Here is an 18,633-nt window from a genome sequence, read left to right as displayed (position 1 = left end):
ATCACTCAAAGTACATCCCTGTTACTGTATGAAACAGCTCAGTGTTTGAGAGGGAGGCCCTAAAGGATGGAGGAGGCTCTGCTTTTTTGAATACAGAGTGACTTTGTCATCCTAAGGCATAGGTTTTTTGTGTTTTGGTGCAAGTTCTTGGGAATGCTTGGTCTCCTAGTATCTGATTACTTTCTCTGATACCTGTTCCATTGGAACTTCCCCTTTACCTGGCTCAGAAGCTTACATATTTTCTCCATTTTCAGTTGCTTTGCTTGTTTTCCCTTCTGAGTTGTTTATTTGCCTCTACTTTGGGAGCACCCACCTCTTAATTCAAAATGAATTGTGAAGTGCATTCCGCTTGGCTCAAAGAGCAAATAGCCGTGAGCAGATTGTCTGCCAAAATCAGGTTCTAGTGCCTTTTGGGAAGAGCATTTTGGCCATGGCGTATTTTCTTAGCATGTATAGTACAGTTTTCGCAGAAGTATCGGGGAACCTTTCCTCATGCTTTAAGGTGGCTCTTTTGTTCTGTAGTAGCTGCTAAGTAAAGTCTGGAGAAAAAGATCAAGGGCTTTCCCAGAAGGTATTTCATTAAGTGAGAGCTGTGTGCTAGGACTTAAATCTTCCAGTTTCTATTGACAGAATTGGGTAACTGGACTCCATTTCATCAAGAAATAAGTGAATTTGAGTGCAACTGATGGAGTTGACTTTGAATCTAGGTTTTTGTGTGAAATTAGGGTCTGGTTCTGCACAGCTGAAAGGATTAACTGCATCAAGGCTGCTATGAAGTCTATTGGTCACATAATGTAAAAATTTGGTACAAGATGCAACATAATAATGCTAATTATCAATAGCCTATATCCTGTCTGGTTAAAGGAAAAATCCCTGTAACTTTCTAGTAGTACCATAAAATCACTGCTCCTGAAGTTGATAGGTCAACTGGAGCTTTCTTCCTCCAAATTGTTGCTAATTAAAGTACTATAATCTCTGAAGTGATTATCACTGTGGTGATAGACCTTTCATGTATTGCTGAAAAGTCAAAAAGTTACTGTGGCTGTATTGATGTTGAACTAGCAATTGAAATGCCTACCTTGATTTATTTAAGGATTACTGATGCTTCATAGTAACTGATGACCCTCCCATCCTGGAATATGCTGTTTAGCACAGTTGTGACCTGTCACACTGATGGAGGGCTTGGCAAGGGCAGCATCCTATTTTTCTGTGCATTTATGGGACACCTGGAGCATGTCACTAGAGCACTGATTTCTCCCCTAACTTGTTATGGTCTTGGACTGAAAGAACTTTGTGACCTTTGCCATCCAAACTGCAGACCTCTTTAATTATCTTCATTTGCAAAATTTAGTAATATGTTGTCTATGGCTAGGACAGTTCTTTGTACTTTAGTGGTAAGATATACATAGATACTATTATAAAAAAATAACTTCACAATGCAGTGAACCTGCGCTGGCTTGTGGTCTGGCTTTCTACTTTTTTATGTGGTTTCTGACTCCAGAGGTATTGGGTCAGGCTGTCATTGCTGTCTGTCATATCTTACATGCAGATATCTGCTGGCACGTGTAAAACTCTCCTATTCTGACATCAGAGAATAACTCTTGCAAGTTTTAGAACATATATTCAACAGAGTTTTACTCTTTAATCTTCAGGAGAATGATTTAATAAGTATAAACTGACCAAGTGTGTGTGTATACAGCAACCATAACACCAACTAGGTAATTTCAAACTCTTTGATTCAGTTGCACACTAACTGTCAAATATGAAGAAAGGCACAGAAGTACTTTGTGCTGCTTTTTATTCCAGTTCTTTTACCTTCTATGTTTAAGTACATAAACTTGTCTTGTAGCTACTGCAAATCTTTGCACCTTAATTTCTTGTAGAATCTCATTTGTATAATAGCACTATATAGCCAATTGTCTTGTAAGGATCTGTGGTCAATAGGTATAACTCTCATGGGCAGTTGAGGCTTTTGAGCTTGAAAGAACAAGAGGTAGAGCATGATTGTTATGAAAATAGCTGCACTGGACAAATTAGTGGAATGTTCTGTGAGGGGAAAAATAGCAGTGGACAGAAGAGATGATGGGATAAATTAAATGGATGTTCAGTCTCTCTTCTGTTATGAAGGGGTAAAAGAAAACAATGCTCTGTTCAGAAGGGTACTGTTGACTATATTGACTTCAATTTTTTTTTAACCTACAGCTTTTATGGGTGTGCTGAAATAACAGCACTTTTCTAAAAGCCTTAACCTACAGGTATTTTCTTACCAGTCTCATTGTCAGGTTTGGACCTCTTTATTTCCAGCTATACAAGTTGACCCTTTTAATTCGAAAGTTGCTCCTCTTAGAAAAAATTGAACACCACTCTGTTCTAGCTTTCCTATGAAAACAAAAGCTTGGAAAAAAAAAAAAAGGTTAAGGTATTGGTGTTGGAATTAATTTGTGAATATTTAGCATAATGATATTCATTTTTCATGTGCCTCATCTAGAAATGAGGGCAAGAGCACTAATTATATTCTTCTGTGTGCTTCCAGCTCCTGAAACATGCCCAAATTTGACTTTGCCATTTTGTTTTTTAAAGTATGGTTAAATCATGACCCCAGTGAGTTCATGGAAAGTCTTCTCATCTCAGCAAAATCAGTTAGAATTTCTACCACTGTGTAGAAACCTTAGTTAAGTGAATGGATACATGATTCTGGATCTCAGCTAAGACCTAGAATACAGATGATGCCCTTGATATGAAGAGTTCATGGATGGCATTAGCATTTGGATAACTGGTTGCAGTGGCTTAAAATAACAAACTCTAAATGAGCTGATTAAAATATGACAGTCTAGATAGCCAATGAGATCAGGAGTGGCTGATGTAGAATAGCTTAAGTTCTGATTCTAAGTTAACCAGGAAGAACTATTTAACTTAAATACCCATGGTAATGTTAAGATGCACAACAGCAAAGCTTTCAAAATGCTACTTAAAACCTTGATTAATAGTTTTGCAGTAGGTGTAATATCTTGGCTGGTATCAAATTTGGTGGCCTCAAGTTGTGATAAATAGTGTTGTTAGCTTTTGTTACTACTGAAGGTTTTTCATCTGGTGATGGGCATCTGGCTGTTTAGGAACACTGTTGCTAAACTATAAATAGTATGTGTGATATAGCTGCTTATATTAATGACTAAAGTGCAATCTCTGTAATAACTTGAAATAACGGAGTAACTGGAGCCACAAGGAAGCTTAGTTAGATAAGGTACTATCAAAAGCATTGAGACCAAATTTTAAAAGCTCTGAGTAGACCAAACTTGTGGAATTGATCAGTTGTTTGTCTTAACGCTTAGCAAGTTATTACACTAGTTCTGCAGATTAACCTATAGACCTACCAGATACTGCTCTGTAGCACTCTGTTAATACAGTGTTTTTTGTGGACAATAAGACAGTTCTTGGTATATCTAAGGTATCTAAAACAAAATTTACATATGAAGAAAAAATGGGAAATCACTTGAGAATTGTGCCCCCTATTGGAATGAAGAATGGGCATGGAATGAAGATCTGTACTCTGCGGTCTTGCTATAAGCATTTTGGGACTTAAAATCAGTTGGATTTATATGTTGGTGCTTCTCACCCTGAATTGGTAAACTTCCCAGCTTTTTCATGAGCCATAGAAAAAGATGCACTTCCCCCTCATTATCAGCCCATGCTTTAGTTTCCACTCGGAGCTGTGCATTCTTTTTCATTGTTCATTTTGTCCCAAACACAGTAGAACCTGTTTCTATATAGGTTCTACTGCAGGTAAAACTGCAATTTTCACATTGTTTTAATAGTTAACTAGTGTGTCTTCCTCTAACAATGAAGCAGAAAGCAAACATCTTAATTTATAAACTGATAACTTGGAACAAAAAGAGTCTAGAGTGGAAGTGATTTTGAGTGTGTGTTGTCTTAACATCCCCAACAGAAACTATTCACTTCTAAAATGTTTGTTCTTATGTCCTTTTCGGTGCACTGATTTCACCTTTATCTTTGATGCATTAGTGTAGGCACTGAGTATTAAAGCAGTACTTGAACATGCAGTTTTTTAGACTATTCTGCAACACTGAACTCTGTAATAGACTATTGATGCTCTGCACTAATGTGGATTTTAGAATTAAGATATATATATTCTGGGTTTCAGGACTTTAGAAAAATCCTGGTTGCAAAGCAAGGCATCTAGGTTACAGAAGGGGAACTCCTTTTCAAATTAGTTTTGTACTCGTTTTTTATGTGCAATAATGGAATATTGTAAGTGAATACTCCTGTAACTGGGCAGGAGGAGTGGAGAAGACCAGCTAGAGTAGCTTGACATGTCCTCTTACAATAACAAGAATAGTGATGTTTTTTGTGTCTTGTTATTTTGTGGGGATTCCCCCACATGTGCACCCTGTCTACAGGACCTTGTTAGATGGTGAGCTTTCTGATAGTTAGCAATAATTGCTAAAAGCATACTGTTTTTTTTCTTGTAGCAAACCATGTCACCTAAGGTCTAATGCTGTCTCTGATCTCAAGGACACAGAAGAATCTTATTAGTAAATCTGGAAGGAAGCTGTGTGTGATCTGGCTGACAGAGAATACTTGTCAGCTCATTAATGGAATTTTTTTGTTTGCAGTTCAGGCTAGGTAATGAGACTTGCAATGAATCAGAAAACAAGTTATGATAGACAATAATTCCATATGGGAAATTTGTAGTATGTGGGTGTTTTTGTGCAGAGGTAACCTTATCTTCTGGTAAAATAGACAAAAGCTTAGAATCTCAGGGTCCTTAATTTTATTGTGCCATACTGTAGACTTGCTGTTTCTCTTTCTCCCTCACCTGGCAGATAACAAATTTGGCATTTAATAATTTAGTGAGATACATTTCTTGTTGATGTTCAGAAAGCATGCACACAAAGCTTTAGAGTGACCTAGCTCAGTTAGGAATTCTAAAAGCTCATTTCTTAAACTTAGTTCATTGAAATTGTCAAGTACTAAAACATATTTACTAGTTTGACAGGCTTTTTTTTCAGCCAGCCAAACACAGCTTGTGTTTCTAGAGAGAACAGATTGTCGTGGTTCCTTCTCTGTAGTGTACAGAAACACAGGCATATTTGACAGCAACAGAGCAGCACATTAGGATTGAGATGCAGATAGGCATAGATGGATGACTTTTCTGTTGAGCTATTTACCATCTTACTCTTCTAGGTTAATAAATAGCAAGTAGGCATTCCTTTGAGAGTATACTGTTAAATTAATCCTGGATATCTCTTAATTAAAAATAATTAGGAAATAGTCTCTTAATATTGCTACTTGGAGCTTAAACAAGCTTACTTTGACATGAATTTCATAGCAAATTCTACTAAAGTTACTTATCTGGGGTAGGCAGACCTCTTATCAAAGAACCATAATTAATGTAAGTACAGAATGCCACCAGTCTAGCTTAGCCATTCAAATAATTAAAAAAACCCTCTGGTAAATAGAGGAATGACAGTATGTACGTTATGTGCCACTGCAAGCTTTAACACTTCCTTTATGTTTTCACTGGAAGTACAGAAGACAGTAATGGGGAAGGAAGTCATATTATAGTAACCACAAAAATACCTTGATTGTGTACTAGCAAAGTAATTGTAGTCCATTCTTCTTGCTTGGAAGTGCTTGACCAGGTGGATCTGGCTGCTGGTGATTAAAACCTGCTTGTCAATAAGAGGAGAATAATAAAAGTACTAGCTAAATGCATGGCAGAAGGCAATTCTCCTGAATGTGCCAATGGGCCTTGTCATCAGTGTGCAGTGCTGAGTGAACATTATCACTGGACCAGTGTACAGCTAGATTTCCTGTAATGGAAATGGTTTTTTTAGTCATGCTAATGAAACAGTGTGCTGAGCCTGCTTGTGGTGGGAAGATGCAGCTGTTTCTGATACAAAATTTGCCCACATAGGGATTCAAACTGTTTGAAGACTGCCAGCTTTCCTTTAAGCTGAGTCTTTCTGCCCAAAGCCCCCTGTAGGCCTAATATTGTGTATTGTAGTTGTAGTATGAAATAAAGCCATAATGTATTACTGCACAATCAATTTAAGTAGCCTGAAATATTTTAATACCAGATTTTGCTTTCCAGTAGACCTGTGTTTAGGGGTCACATCTGCAGAAACTTGCACGTTACTACAGGTAGTGAATTAAAAGAATTCTTTCAGTTTAGCTGTTTGATTAGATGGTGTAGAGGCATGGCTTGTATATTAGATAATTCAGTTTTGAACAACTGTTACTTCTCTTCAGTTACTGCAATTGCCAAAACAACTTGATGCTTGAGCTAGATACCACATTAAATACTAGACTGAGAACCCTATATTATATGTGAGCAAATTCCCCACTTTTTTTTGTAAAGACTTTAGGAGATGTTCCTATGCTACTCAAATGTGTACTTATTAAATGAAGAAACATGAAGGAATCTTTGGAAGTCTTAAAGTTTGTGTTTCTTTTTACATTAGAGCCTTGTAAAAATCAATATGATCAGTTAGAACAAATTCCATTGATAAAAGTTGCGGTGAAAGCAATCCTTACTCTCCAGAGGAAGCATGACTAGGGTCATATAGGTCACTGTAAGGTCTTTAAGAAATGGAATCTAGCTAAAGCTGTTAAGAGTTGCAGAAGAGGTGTGCTAGGTGAATGGGGATGCTCATGTTCATGTGTGTTAGGTGACTTTGGAGGCTGGTCTCTCTTGCTGCTTGTAACTTTCTCTGTTTTATCCTAGGTAAGTTGGGACCTAAAAGTCTGTTTTGTTGTTTTCTTTTGTCTTAACAAAATTGTTCAGCTAGATTCAAGGGATTGAGTGTACAATTATCACTTCATTTAAATGATCATTTATTCAAATGTTGGATGATTTTCAAAGGTTTTGCTGGAAAGTGTTCTCAATCTGCCCTACAAGACCTTGGAATGTTTCTTCCATTACTGGATTTGTATATCTGTAAATCACATAACTGACTTTTCATAGTGGGCTGGCTTACTAGGCACTAGTCCTAGACTACTTAAAATATTAGAATTGTAACACACGAGTTCATAAAATAAAGTCAGACATTGATTAAAGAACGTGTCTCTCAAAATGTAGTTTGTGGTTTAAAGCATCCAGTTCCCAGAAGTCAGTTAGCTGCTTCCTAGTTCTGTTTGCCAGATTCATCTGCCATGCTTGTGGCCCACACTGCTTATGATTGCCTGTTGGCTCTCATCTTTAGACTTGGTATATGACTTCCTACAAAAGCTTTGAGAGGAAGCTTGCTTTTTTTTTTCTAGCAGAGATAGATGGAAGCTGCTTAACCCATATCTTAGGAGAAGCACAATGAAACTGAGACTGCTTTGCAAATGAGGTCTACTATGGAGATGATTGGTTAGTTATGAGATTAATCAGGTGATCTCCCTTACTGTCAGGGGAAATAATTGAGTATATTTGTAGCCTTTCAGACAGCACAACATGCTCAGTAATGTTTCAATGTGGAATTTTCTCTACTGCGTTCAGGGTGCTTCTATAGAGTAGTTGTCTACTTATTGGACAGACTATTACTTGCCAAATGAAAGAAGTTGTCTTTTAGTTCATTTATTCAAACATGGTGAAGTAGTAGTCTAAACTTAACCATGCAGTAGATCTCATTTGTCTATCTGTTGTGCACTTCCAGTTTTGAAAAGGAAACATGAGACAGAAAAAGTATTGTTGCTATGGGAGCAATAATTTGCTCCAATTGAATAGAAGCTAGTTGTTGCTGTTCAAGCTTGCAGCACATCAGTACACTGGCTGTTTCCCAGATACTAAAATAATGTGCAGCCAGACTGTAGTAGTAGGAGGTCAGAAACTTTGAGAATGGACTATAAGTATAATCTTATATAAAGATTATAAAGGCTATATAAAGCCTTTTTCAGATACTCTTAGGTAAAATGCTTCTAGATTTATTGTCCAGATCTAATATGATGCTTGCTGTCTGAATTGCACTGAATCTTAGGCTATTAATACAAACAGGGCATTAGTACTTTAGTTGAATGACTTGTCACTGAAGAAACCTGGTTTGGAATTTTTCAGTATTTTCAGGGATGTAATGAAGACTTTTATAAAAAAAAAAAAGCTTTCTTTTTCAACTGAGGAAGTAAATGTGTTAAATCAAGAGATTTACCTGGCTCTAAAAGCTGGTAAACGTGTTTGCCCCCTTACTGCAAACAAAACTGAACTAAGTGGAATGTAATGAGACCAAAGTAATCTTAAGTATCAGGATAGCCTAATTATCTAGGTACCTCCTTATCCTTAAACTTAAGGCAGTGTCATCTCTGAGCATACCTTATTTTTATTACAAGATATTTTGATTAGTCCTGCAAAATTGTAATCATCAGGTGCAGCTCTTGTAGCTAGCATAGACTGTATAGTATTGCACAATCAATACAGTATTCACCTGCCATCTAGTGGGGAATTGGAGATAGCTTTCTGAAAATGCAGACCAGTAAGCATTCCAGAATCATTAATTCCTATACAGGTATTACACTTTGGGGAACTGCTGAGATTTTTGTTTGATCGTAGTCCTTACAAGGAAAATCATTCTGCCTCTTCAGGTCTACCTGAATTGAAAGGAGAAAGTATACTAAAGTGGGTGATGCATTAAATCGTGAAATGCGGAAAGCATAGAATTGTATTGCTGGGTTTTCCTTGCAAAATCAAAACTAACTCATGTCCCTTTGGGATGCCTGCATCTTCCTCTCTTACATTTTTAAAACAGGCATGCTGGGTTGTCATCTGGCAGATACAGATTTCAAAGTTTGGTAACTAGATTTCAGTTGCTTTGGCATCTAGACTGTACACACAATTAAATGCAAGAGTAAAGCAGTATGAATTAAACTTCCAAAACAGATGTTATATAATCTTGTATGTTCCTCGGGTATTTCTTAATAAAGTGTATTTTTCCTGCTCTGTTTACTTACCACCGCTTGTAGAAGCGGTTGACTGGGTGTTCCTAATGTTAGTTGAATAAAATGGAGGGTAGTAATGATGTAAATAAAAACAACTCTTGCTTAATGATAGTTATTAAAGCAAAGAGAACAAAAATGTGACACTTAAAGCAGAAAGTGATGTTGCCCCTGGTGATAACTGGGCAGAGGCAGTAATCTGGGAAGTATTTGGAGTGATGAAATTAAACTCAGTGTGGTGCTGTTCTGACTTTGTTTCAGATGTGCGGATTGGGGATCCTTCCTAATTTGGGGCAAAAAAAGAGCTGTTCCTTCACAGAACTTTAAACATCATGCAACAAATCTAATATCTCTGCCTCAAAAGAACTGAAAATTAGTTTCCCTCTTAATTTCTGTTGAATATCTTTGAGGCACCTGTTCACTTGTTCTTCCATATTAAGATCAGTCTTCCACTCCAAGATAGCTGACCTTAGTGTGCCTTTAAAGTGATGCCTGAAGTGTGCAGTGTAGCATCTAACGATGATTACTGACATGCTTTCCCTTGATCTGGAAGATAAGGGCCTGCTTAGTCCCATACAGCTAACGTGTCTGTCACATACATTGAACAAGTAGCTAATCATTAAAGTGGTGTATGTATGTATGGCTCCACTTGTGATTGTGTGGACCTCAGTCTGACAAACTGTGTAACTGTAACCCAAGAAAACTCCCCAAAGTGACTTAGATTGGATGTTTTGGTATTGCCAGTGATAGCTAAGATCACTAAACTGAAGTGAAACTCAGCCTGGTTTAGAGGGTTTGTCTGAAATGGACTGATTTTGTACTGGGAAGAGAAAATGTGGTCCTGAACTGCCTTTAGAAACAATAAGGGAGTAATCACACAATATTCCAGCACAGCTGAAATTCTCTTCTGCTTTCTCCCTGTACTTCCATTCAGCTTTTTTTTTTTCTCCTGGAGCACCTGGATGCTGCATGCCCTTTGATTGGCTGAGGTTAAACTAGCTCTAGCCTTGGAATGGAAATGAGTCTGGAACTTCCCTCCTAAAATCTTTTCTGACTTGGTGGATGGGGACAGTTATCAAAGTTCTTTAGAGGTTGTCCTCTTGATCCCTGAGTATATTATGGAGAATTGCTGCTCAACTTCAATGCATTGCTGATTGAGTGCTGTGCAGGAGGGAGGATCTTTTATAGCCAAATATGTATTTGTGGAAGCCCATAGGATATATGTATGGCTAGAAGATCTAGTCCTGTTGAGCATTTCTCTGCTATATAGTTCTGTGAAATACTGACATATTTTGTTTAGCCAAATAAACCTCTGCAGTTAACTGTTTAACAAACCGAGAAGGCAGTTTTTTCAAACAATTGAGGTCTATCTGTTCATGAGTGTACTACTGGCTTGTAGTTAGTTTTTAGTGGATAGATGATAGTATGAGCTAGTCACTGCACTCATATATCACTTACTAGAAAATTTTGTCTGCCAGATTAGGATGTGAGTTGGTTTGTTAGCACATCTGTACCAGATTCTAAACTATTTGACATGCCTGAATTTTAAGTGTATGTATTCAGTCTTGATTTTAATGAAAAGCTTTGAGCTATTCCAGAGTAGAGAGATATTTGGGGGTGTTTCTTTTTCATTTTGTGTTTCGTAAGATTCAAGCTGGTATTAAGAGGGTTTGGGCAAATGAACGAGATGTCCCCTTACTCTAGGGGCTGCTTCTTGTGGCTGGTAGTGATAATAAACGCTTGGAGTGAGCTTGATGAAATAAAAAATTGTTGCATGGTGCTAAAACACAAACTCTATAAAATCTCCTTCTTGGAGATGGATTTAGTAATCACTCTGCTGTTACTTTACAACTGTGTGATGGAAGCCTACTTTGTCACCAGGAAAGACATTAGCGCATGCCAATAGCCCAATTTGTTGTTAAAGAAGTTGTCATATTTAAAATGAAATGAAACTGCATTATGTAAATTAATTGAGCAAACTATTTATCCCTCAATGATGGATTAAGGAGTTTTAATAGAACTAGCATTGGAAACTGAAAGTTGCTGACTCAAAGCCATTGGAGCAACAGAAACAAAACTATGGAGATGTTACTGTTTATTTAAAATACCTAGTGTGTATGTATATAGTAGAATAGTTTAGGATCCTGAAAATGTTTACAAGATGGTACAGACTTGGTACTTTGACAACATAGATTTTCCCTGTAGCCAGATACTGTTTCCTAGTACTGAGCTTCAGGATGTTTAAAAGTTAAAATAAAGCAGACTTCCTTGGGTAAGGCAACTGTGAGTTACTCTGGGGGGAAAAAGTACTAATGAAGAACAGCTTCCTAGTCTGAAAACTTGCCTTTTGCTGGCTGCAGTAAACCATAGCTCTTTATTAGCTAGTGCTTGATTGGCAGGATCAGTGGGTTGTCACAGAAACCAAACATACTTGCTTTTAACAATACAATAGGGAAGGCTATTTAGCTTGGAGTTCCTTTCCTTGTTCTTCATTCCTGCAGTGCAGGGAGCCTTCTAGAGACATCTGCAAAAAAGAGAAAAATCCTTTCATTGACTGTTTAAGACCAAAATGGGCTGCAGTACCAGTAAGAGTACAACAGTTGTGGAATCTGTCCAGAAGCCTGGCGGACAGCCTGAGGAAGAAGGGGGGGAAAAAAAAAAGACGACCCTGGCACAGAAACAACTGCCCATGCTATCCAGAATTTAACTGTAAGGGATGCTGCATGTGACAGAACAAGCTGAAATTGGATATTGATGTGGTGCAAATACGGACCATAACTATGAAATAAGTGACTTGTTTATTGGCATTTTGTGCTGGAAGGGATTGATCTCTTGTGTTACTGACAGACTGTGGAGTTCAGGCCAAGCTTCACATTGGATCTTAAGGAAATCTGCGTTTACAGACACTGGTGTGAGATTGCCATCTAAACTGATGAATTCCCTGGCATGAATACTCAAGGAAAACTATGTATGTTGTGTGAGAAGCCCTGCTATCAACATTGCCTTCTGGAAACTTGTGCTGAATCTGAAGTAATCAATGAAGCCCTAAATCTCAGGCATTAACTGACTTTAAAAAAAAAAAAAAAACACCAAACAAAAAACCCCCCACAACAAAACCCAAAACATGTGTGTATCTGTTTTAATTCTCTGACTCTGAAACCATTTCTGTTGCAATGACTTTTAAGCATAAATAGATATTTTATTTGTTGAGTAATCTGAAAGTGTTCTCTAAGAAACATCTCACAGAAATCTAGTTTAGTATTATAAACTGAAGTACATATTAAGCTCTGTCTGTTCTCAGCTGTAAAAGTTGATACATAGACCTATCTTCACATTCATTGTTTAACTCCAATGTGTCTGACTGTAACGAACTCTATTGTAGTAGTTTAAAAATCCTGATTGCAATCCATCTTGATTCCTCTTGACGCAAAGGCTTGTGGTAATTGCTCTATAGTTCTGTGCTTAAAGATATAACTAAAGTAAATTACTGTTCTAACAAGGCCTATAGCACTTGTATTTTAGGTTGATGGGAATCTGGCTAAAACTTGTTGGATATCTGGTTCCTTCCATTAGGAACGCTTGCACTAGAAGATGTAATATGTACACACTGCTAGGTTTAGATTTGTGGACTAGCCTGTACTTCTCTTTCTTCCATTAAAGAGAAGTCTGTCAGTTCTTAAAGCTTGTTCATTAAGTGCTTGTGAATCACGCTTATGTTTTGAGAAGGTGAAATTTGAATGTATGTCCATTAAAACCTTGAATGGTGTGTATTTCTTTAATAGAGGTATAAAACTCAAACACATATAAACAGAGCTTGTAACTCTAGATAACTGATGTATTTAGAGCTGAATGATTGCTTTATAGTAGCACTGAACTTCTGGGGTTTTTTATAGCAATGTTTAACAATTCAAGAACAAGAAAATGTTTGGGAACCCTGTTTTTGTAAATATGGCAGCTTTTTGAAGTTATTTGGTTAGCCTATTGATAACCTGAGCCTGGTGTCTGATAGATATGCCAGCATGATGTAAAACTACTTACTTGCTTTGAACTAATCTAGCAAACCTGCAAAGGAATTGACTCCAAAAAAGTATAGGGAGCTGGAAAGGAACATCTAACTGTTCCTGAATTCTGAGCAAGCTCTAGTTTAGTCATGGGACTGTACATGGCTTTGACTCAAAACCAGGCATATACACAATGTGCTGGGCTATCTGCTTAAATATCTGAGGATGAGCTATTTCTAAGGGATGATGGTATATTGCTTCAAACTGAGTAGAGGATGGCTTAAGATGGGTTAATTTGGCTGGGGAGGGGGGAGGTTACTAAAAACTAGAGGGTTTTTGTTTATCACCTCTTGAGTTGTGGGGTTGGTTTGGCTTTGGTTTTTTGTGTGTGGGCTGTCCCCTCTTTTGGTCTGCCCTTGATTGATGTATCAATCTAGAAGTGAAAAATGATTCATTAGATTAAGTTGACAAATATAAAATCCTGTAGATGAAAAGATTTTTTTCTTAAATCAAATACTTTTAAATACTTGAGCCATGTGTTACTCCTTTGTGTTTAGACATAGTAGTTCTGTGTCTATTCATATATCTAAACTTCATACAATTAAATGTCATGTTATATTATACCTGTAATAGACAAAACTAACTTTTGGGTAGAAAAGGAAGGATAGAAGATGGATTTCTCCAAAGAGTCTGTTTCTTGCTATGTTGGCTGTCTTGCCTATGTGGAGTGTAAGTCCAGCAAGCAGTCAGAGTTCAGTAAATAGCACTTTATTTAGTACAGCTATTGGATGTACCTCAATTTGCATTGAGGGGGAGGGATGGGTAGGAAAGAGAGATCAGGTCTGTTGCTATTTGCTGTGATTTAATTTTTTTTTTACATTATACCCACAGAAGCTAAAGGTGGCTGGCACTTCCAAATAAATGTTTAACACTTGTCAGAATTAAGCCATAGTTCAGCAGATTTAGAGCCTCTCAGTCAAATACAAAAGTCACCAACGCGTATGTCCGCATTAGCATCTTGTGTTTTGAATGGCGACGTTCACTTGGGAGTCTGAAATATAGCTGCTGTCTCTGCAAATGGAGAACTTAACTGGGGCAACCTAGGCATAACTTTACTGCCAGTGAATAAGTGAACAGAGAGAGTGGTAGCCATGTTTGTACTTTTGTGTACTTAGCACCCTGAAGCTCGTGGGAGTTGAATCCAGAAATTTATAATGGGAATTATGGTGTCACTGACTACCTGTTGGTTCTATTTAGTGGGGTGGCTGGTATCTTATTTTAGATTAATATTGGATGATTAGTTTGAGATGTTAAATGAGTGGTGCAGGTGTTTCTCATCCAAGTGACTGGTGTCATCCAGATGGTTTTGAAATTTTGCACAGCCTGGCTGAGAAATGGAAGTGGCCACTGTTAAGAGCTGCCTGTTGCTACTGATGGTATACATTTGTTCTTTCTCTTGTGAACTGGATCCTAAGATCTTAGTTTGGGACCTGAGGTATCCATATTGGGTCATACAAAAAAACTTGGTGTGCTTCTCTTTCTCTGGAGACCAGTGCAGGATTTTCTAGTGCAGTTCCACTCCATTGTGGGAGGAGAAAACTGCACTTCCACAAAAAATTGTAGTACTCACAGTTTTGACTACTAGTTTAGTTCCTGCACTTTACAGCTGGTAGTACTAACATGGATTTTTAAACTGGCACTTAATCCTCAATACTTAAGGCATTGACTGGATAATTAGCGCTTTTTGATACAGACCTGAAGTCACAGAACTTACTAGTAGTTTATAGTAAGTAAGAAAATAATTTATATTGTTGCAAGCAAACTATTTTTCTGATACTTTGTTCTTGTCCTGGAAGCTAAGTAGATAATGGTTTGAGATTAAGCTAGTGGTACTGAATGTCCTATAGTTTCTCATTGACTTTGCATACAAGTCCCCTGTTCCTTCTGTTTTCACTATGATAATCCTGTGAGCTGCTGTTTGGTTTCCTTCAACTCAGACTTTGGTCATTTTCAACAGTCTCTCCCTTCCCCACAAAAAAGGATTATCTAGTATTACGTCCTACTGCTTTCTTCATGACATCTTCCTCTGCAGGTCTGTGCATAGCAGGTACTGCTCTTCAGCGCTAGGGGCTTTGGGTCTAGGCTGTTGTAACAGATTGACTATGATAAGATACCACTACAGCAGGAGACAACATAGATCCGTTTGTTCATATCTAAAACACAATTTTAAAAATATAGCTCTACTGGATCCACATGCAGCAGTAGTGGTGTGGAGCCCTGGACAGGGCTAGCAAGCTGTGTCTTGCTAGTGTGGAGCTAGCTCAGAAGATCGTGGCTGTACTGTGATGCATCACAAACGCTGCAGGAGTGGAAAATGATGTGATAGGCACATACTCTCTTGGAGTCTGGTATGAATGACCTTCAAACATCAGGGACTTTATTGGTATTCTTTGCTTGCACTCTTTCCTTCCCCATTCCCCTGTTCTTTAATCTTATCTTTGTATCTTGGGAGCTGTTACATGCCCTTATCTTTAGCTTCTTTTCTTGTTTCCTCTGTGTCCCTCTTTAGGAGGGGAAAAAAAGTTGGTATATTATGTTTTAATCAAAGAATGATGAAAACTCTTATCTGTGCAAGAGTTGCTATATAACTCTTAAATATTGCTGAGTCCTGGTAGTGACTACCTTATTATTAAAAAAAAAAAATCAAACCCAGACAGACACCACCTCTTGAAACACTTTTTTTTAGCTCATCTACCATCCAGTCATCCTTAATGGAATGTCCTAGGGGCCTGGAAGGGATTATGCTGATGACTGAACTACTGGAGGGTACTGTTTTTGTGACTTTGTAGTAGCAAGACTCATGTTTGTGTATTTTTTTCTGCCCCAGAAATACTGGTTTAGATAACCAGGAACATTTTTGAAGAACTTACCTGTATCTTGAATGTTCAAGAGAGTGTGTGCCTGTCTGTATGTATAAAACTTTATTTAGGCAAATAAAAAAAACCCCTACTTTTTTAATGCAAAAGGGTTCCTGTCCATATAAAAATTAAATGTAGCTTTTCAGATAAGCTGTGACAAAACTTCGTGTATGTGCTATCTGTGTTATTCTCCTCTTCAGAAAAAATACGGAGTGACAGAGGTAAATCAGTAGTCTGAACTGGAACTTGTGGTGAAATCTGTATGCTAGGCTTTTTTGGAATTAAGTCTTTCCCATCTGCAATTACAAATACTTTTTATAATTAACTGAAATGCCAAGAAGGTTGGGTTAGATGAAGTGAGACCTTATCTGCATATCCTTCTCCTCCTTTCCCAGCTGTAGAACATGTATTGCATACAAAAATACTTGGTGAGACCTATTAAGTTTCCTTCAGAAGTACTAAATCACTGAAGCACTGAGCTACTGTTTAAGAAAATATCTGCAGGCAAAACCCACTAGAGGGCAATGTTGTAAAAGGAATTACGAGATTAAAAACTGTATTAAGGAATGTAAGCACACAATCTTTGACCAGTAGGGAAGAATACAAGAAACCAGTCTTGCATAGCTCTTTTTTAAATCTACCGATCGGAAAGGCTGTATGTTTTTAACTATCAAGGCTTTGATCTAATTTTTTGCTGTTGCTAGGAATTGAATGCTTAAAATACTCTTTAACCTATGCTCATGTTCTAAAGTATTTTCGGTTGCTGTTATTTCTGTTGGCCACAATTTGGGCATCTCTAGCACTAAGTTATGGAGGCTGTTTTTAGAGGCAGACTATTTCTTGTGTGCCTCCACTCTATTGAGCTCTTGGGTAAAACTTTAACAGTGTTTTTGCTGTTATGTCAAATATGTCTCAAAGGGTACAAATTACTTTTAAAATGGAATTTAAGCAGTAGTGAAAGGTAAGGTCAGTGGATTGATGGAGGGATCCTGTTGGCAGACCTTTAAGAAAATACATGCTGTCTCCAAACTATGGTTACTTTGAAGCTTACAATTTTTTTGTTCTTTAGTGGCTGAAAAACATATTTTTGGTTTGCCCTACAGAACTGTGATGGTAGCGCTCTGGGGAGAGTTCAGAATAATGCTGGAGATGTAAGATTTTTATTATAGTGAACATCTTGAACTGCTGTGTACTCCTCAAGTATGAGAAGAAAATATTCCTGAAGTACAGTTAAAATCGTCATGAGTTAGGCTTGCTGTCTAGATGATGATTCTTAACAAATTGGAAACAAACAACTTTAGGTTTACCATTGAAAGCAATAGATTTAAAATCTATTTTCATTTAAATGAATTACTCTCTTACAGTGTAGTAATAAAACTAATTAGTTTTCAATGTACTGGGGTATGGTATGGCTAGGTGATACCATTAAGAAGCTAAATTCTTCAAATGAAATACTTAGAGGAAAATTAATTACATTTTATTCATAAGTTTATGCGTGTAGCTCTAGAAAACTCCAAAAGTAATGAAACCTTGAAAGCAGACTTTCTGACTGAAAGCTGTTTCCTGTATTTGTCATGCAGTTCTGCAGTAAGTAGAAGCAATCTCAAATTAAAAAGAATACTTGTTTCAGTCATCTACAAAGTATATTAGAGTCTACTTAAAGGCTGTCATATAAATGCTGCTTTCTTGCATCCTTGATTCTCTGATCCATTTAATTTCTATAGCAGCAATTTCAGCTTGACAGAAGCTTTCTCATGAATTTATTTTAGATGATCTACCAAAAAGTCTTAGATATAAACACCAAGTACTTGTAGTATTTCTGGTTAAATTCCTAGGCCCTGCTGTCATGGGAAATTATTATTCTAAACAGATCCTTCAAGAGAAGGCTATATAAGACTTTGAGTACTCAAGGTCTCAACTGCACGTTTGCTCTTAGCTAAGGCTGCTTTAGGACCTTAACTCGAGTCCTGGCATCAGTTTTGTCTCTGTACCTATCTACTCCTGAATCCAAGCCAGATCAGGAAGCAGCTTCCTAGCCCTGGTCCATTTTACTTAAATTTTCCAGAGCTTGTGTTGACTCTCCCTCCTCACCTGTCTGACTCCATCTTCCTGTATGTTATAACTGAGCATTGTTTGCTTGTTTGTTTTTAATGCTTTTATTCAAGCTGGTCATGTGTTACAAAGTATGTGTTTTGATAAGATATTCCTTTTGGGCTGACAGTCACTTGCAGATCCATAGTTTATATCTAGAATTCTTCTGGTGTCTAAAATGTCAGGATACTGGGTGATTCTTTAATGCAGTCTTGACTGCTCTGAAAAATCTTTGTAAGACTGCAGTGGACTTCACGGTCACTTCAGTGTCAACAGCAGTTAGTTACATCGTGATTAGTCACTGAGAATGTTGAAGAATATTGATGTCTTCTGGCTTCTCATTTAGCTAAGAAAACATAGCTGTTCCGCCTATTTCAGATCACTCTTTATGATCCATAACACTTATATTCTACAGAATCTAAAATATTAAATGTTGATTTTAGCTTTTTAAATCAAGTACTAATTTTTTTGCATGTATCATGGGTGCCAGTTTGGTTAAGCACCTGTTCTCAGTAAGTGCCAGACCTCTGGAGCTCACAGGAGTTTGGGGCCAACCTTCTGTCCTCAGTTTCTCCAAGTATATAGCAATATTTATACCTATATTTATATCTATTTTATCCTATATCCCATACTTTCATTCTTCTTGTGGTCTTGGTACTGAAGCAAACAATCTGTACCCAATTTTCCTGGTC

Source organism: Balearica regulorum, chromosome 13, assembly GCF_011004875.1.
Source record: "Balearica regulorum gibbericeps isolate bBalReg1 chromosome 13, bBalReg1.pri, whole genome shotgun sequence".
NCBI classification, from domain to species: domain Eukaryota; kingdom Metazoa; phylum Chordata; class Aves; order Gruiformes; family Gruidae; genus Balearica; species Balearica regulorum.
Note: the sequence above shows the minus strand (reverse complement) of the source record.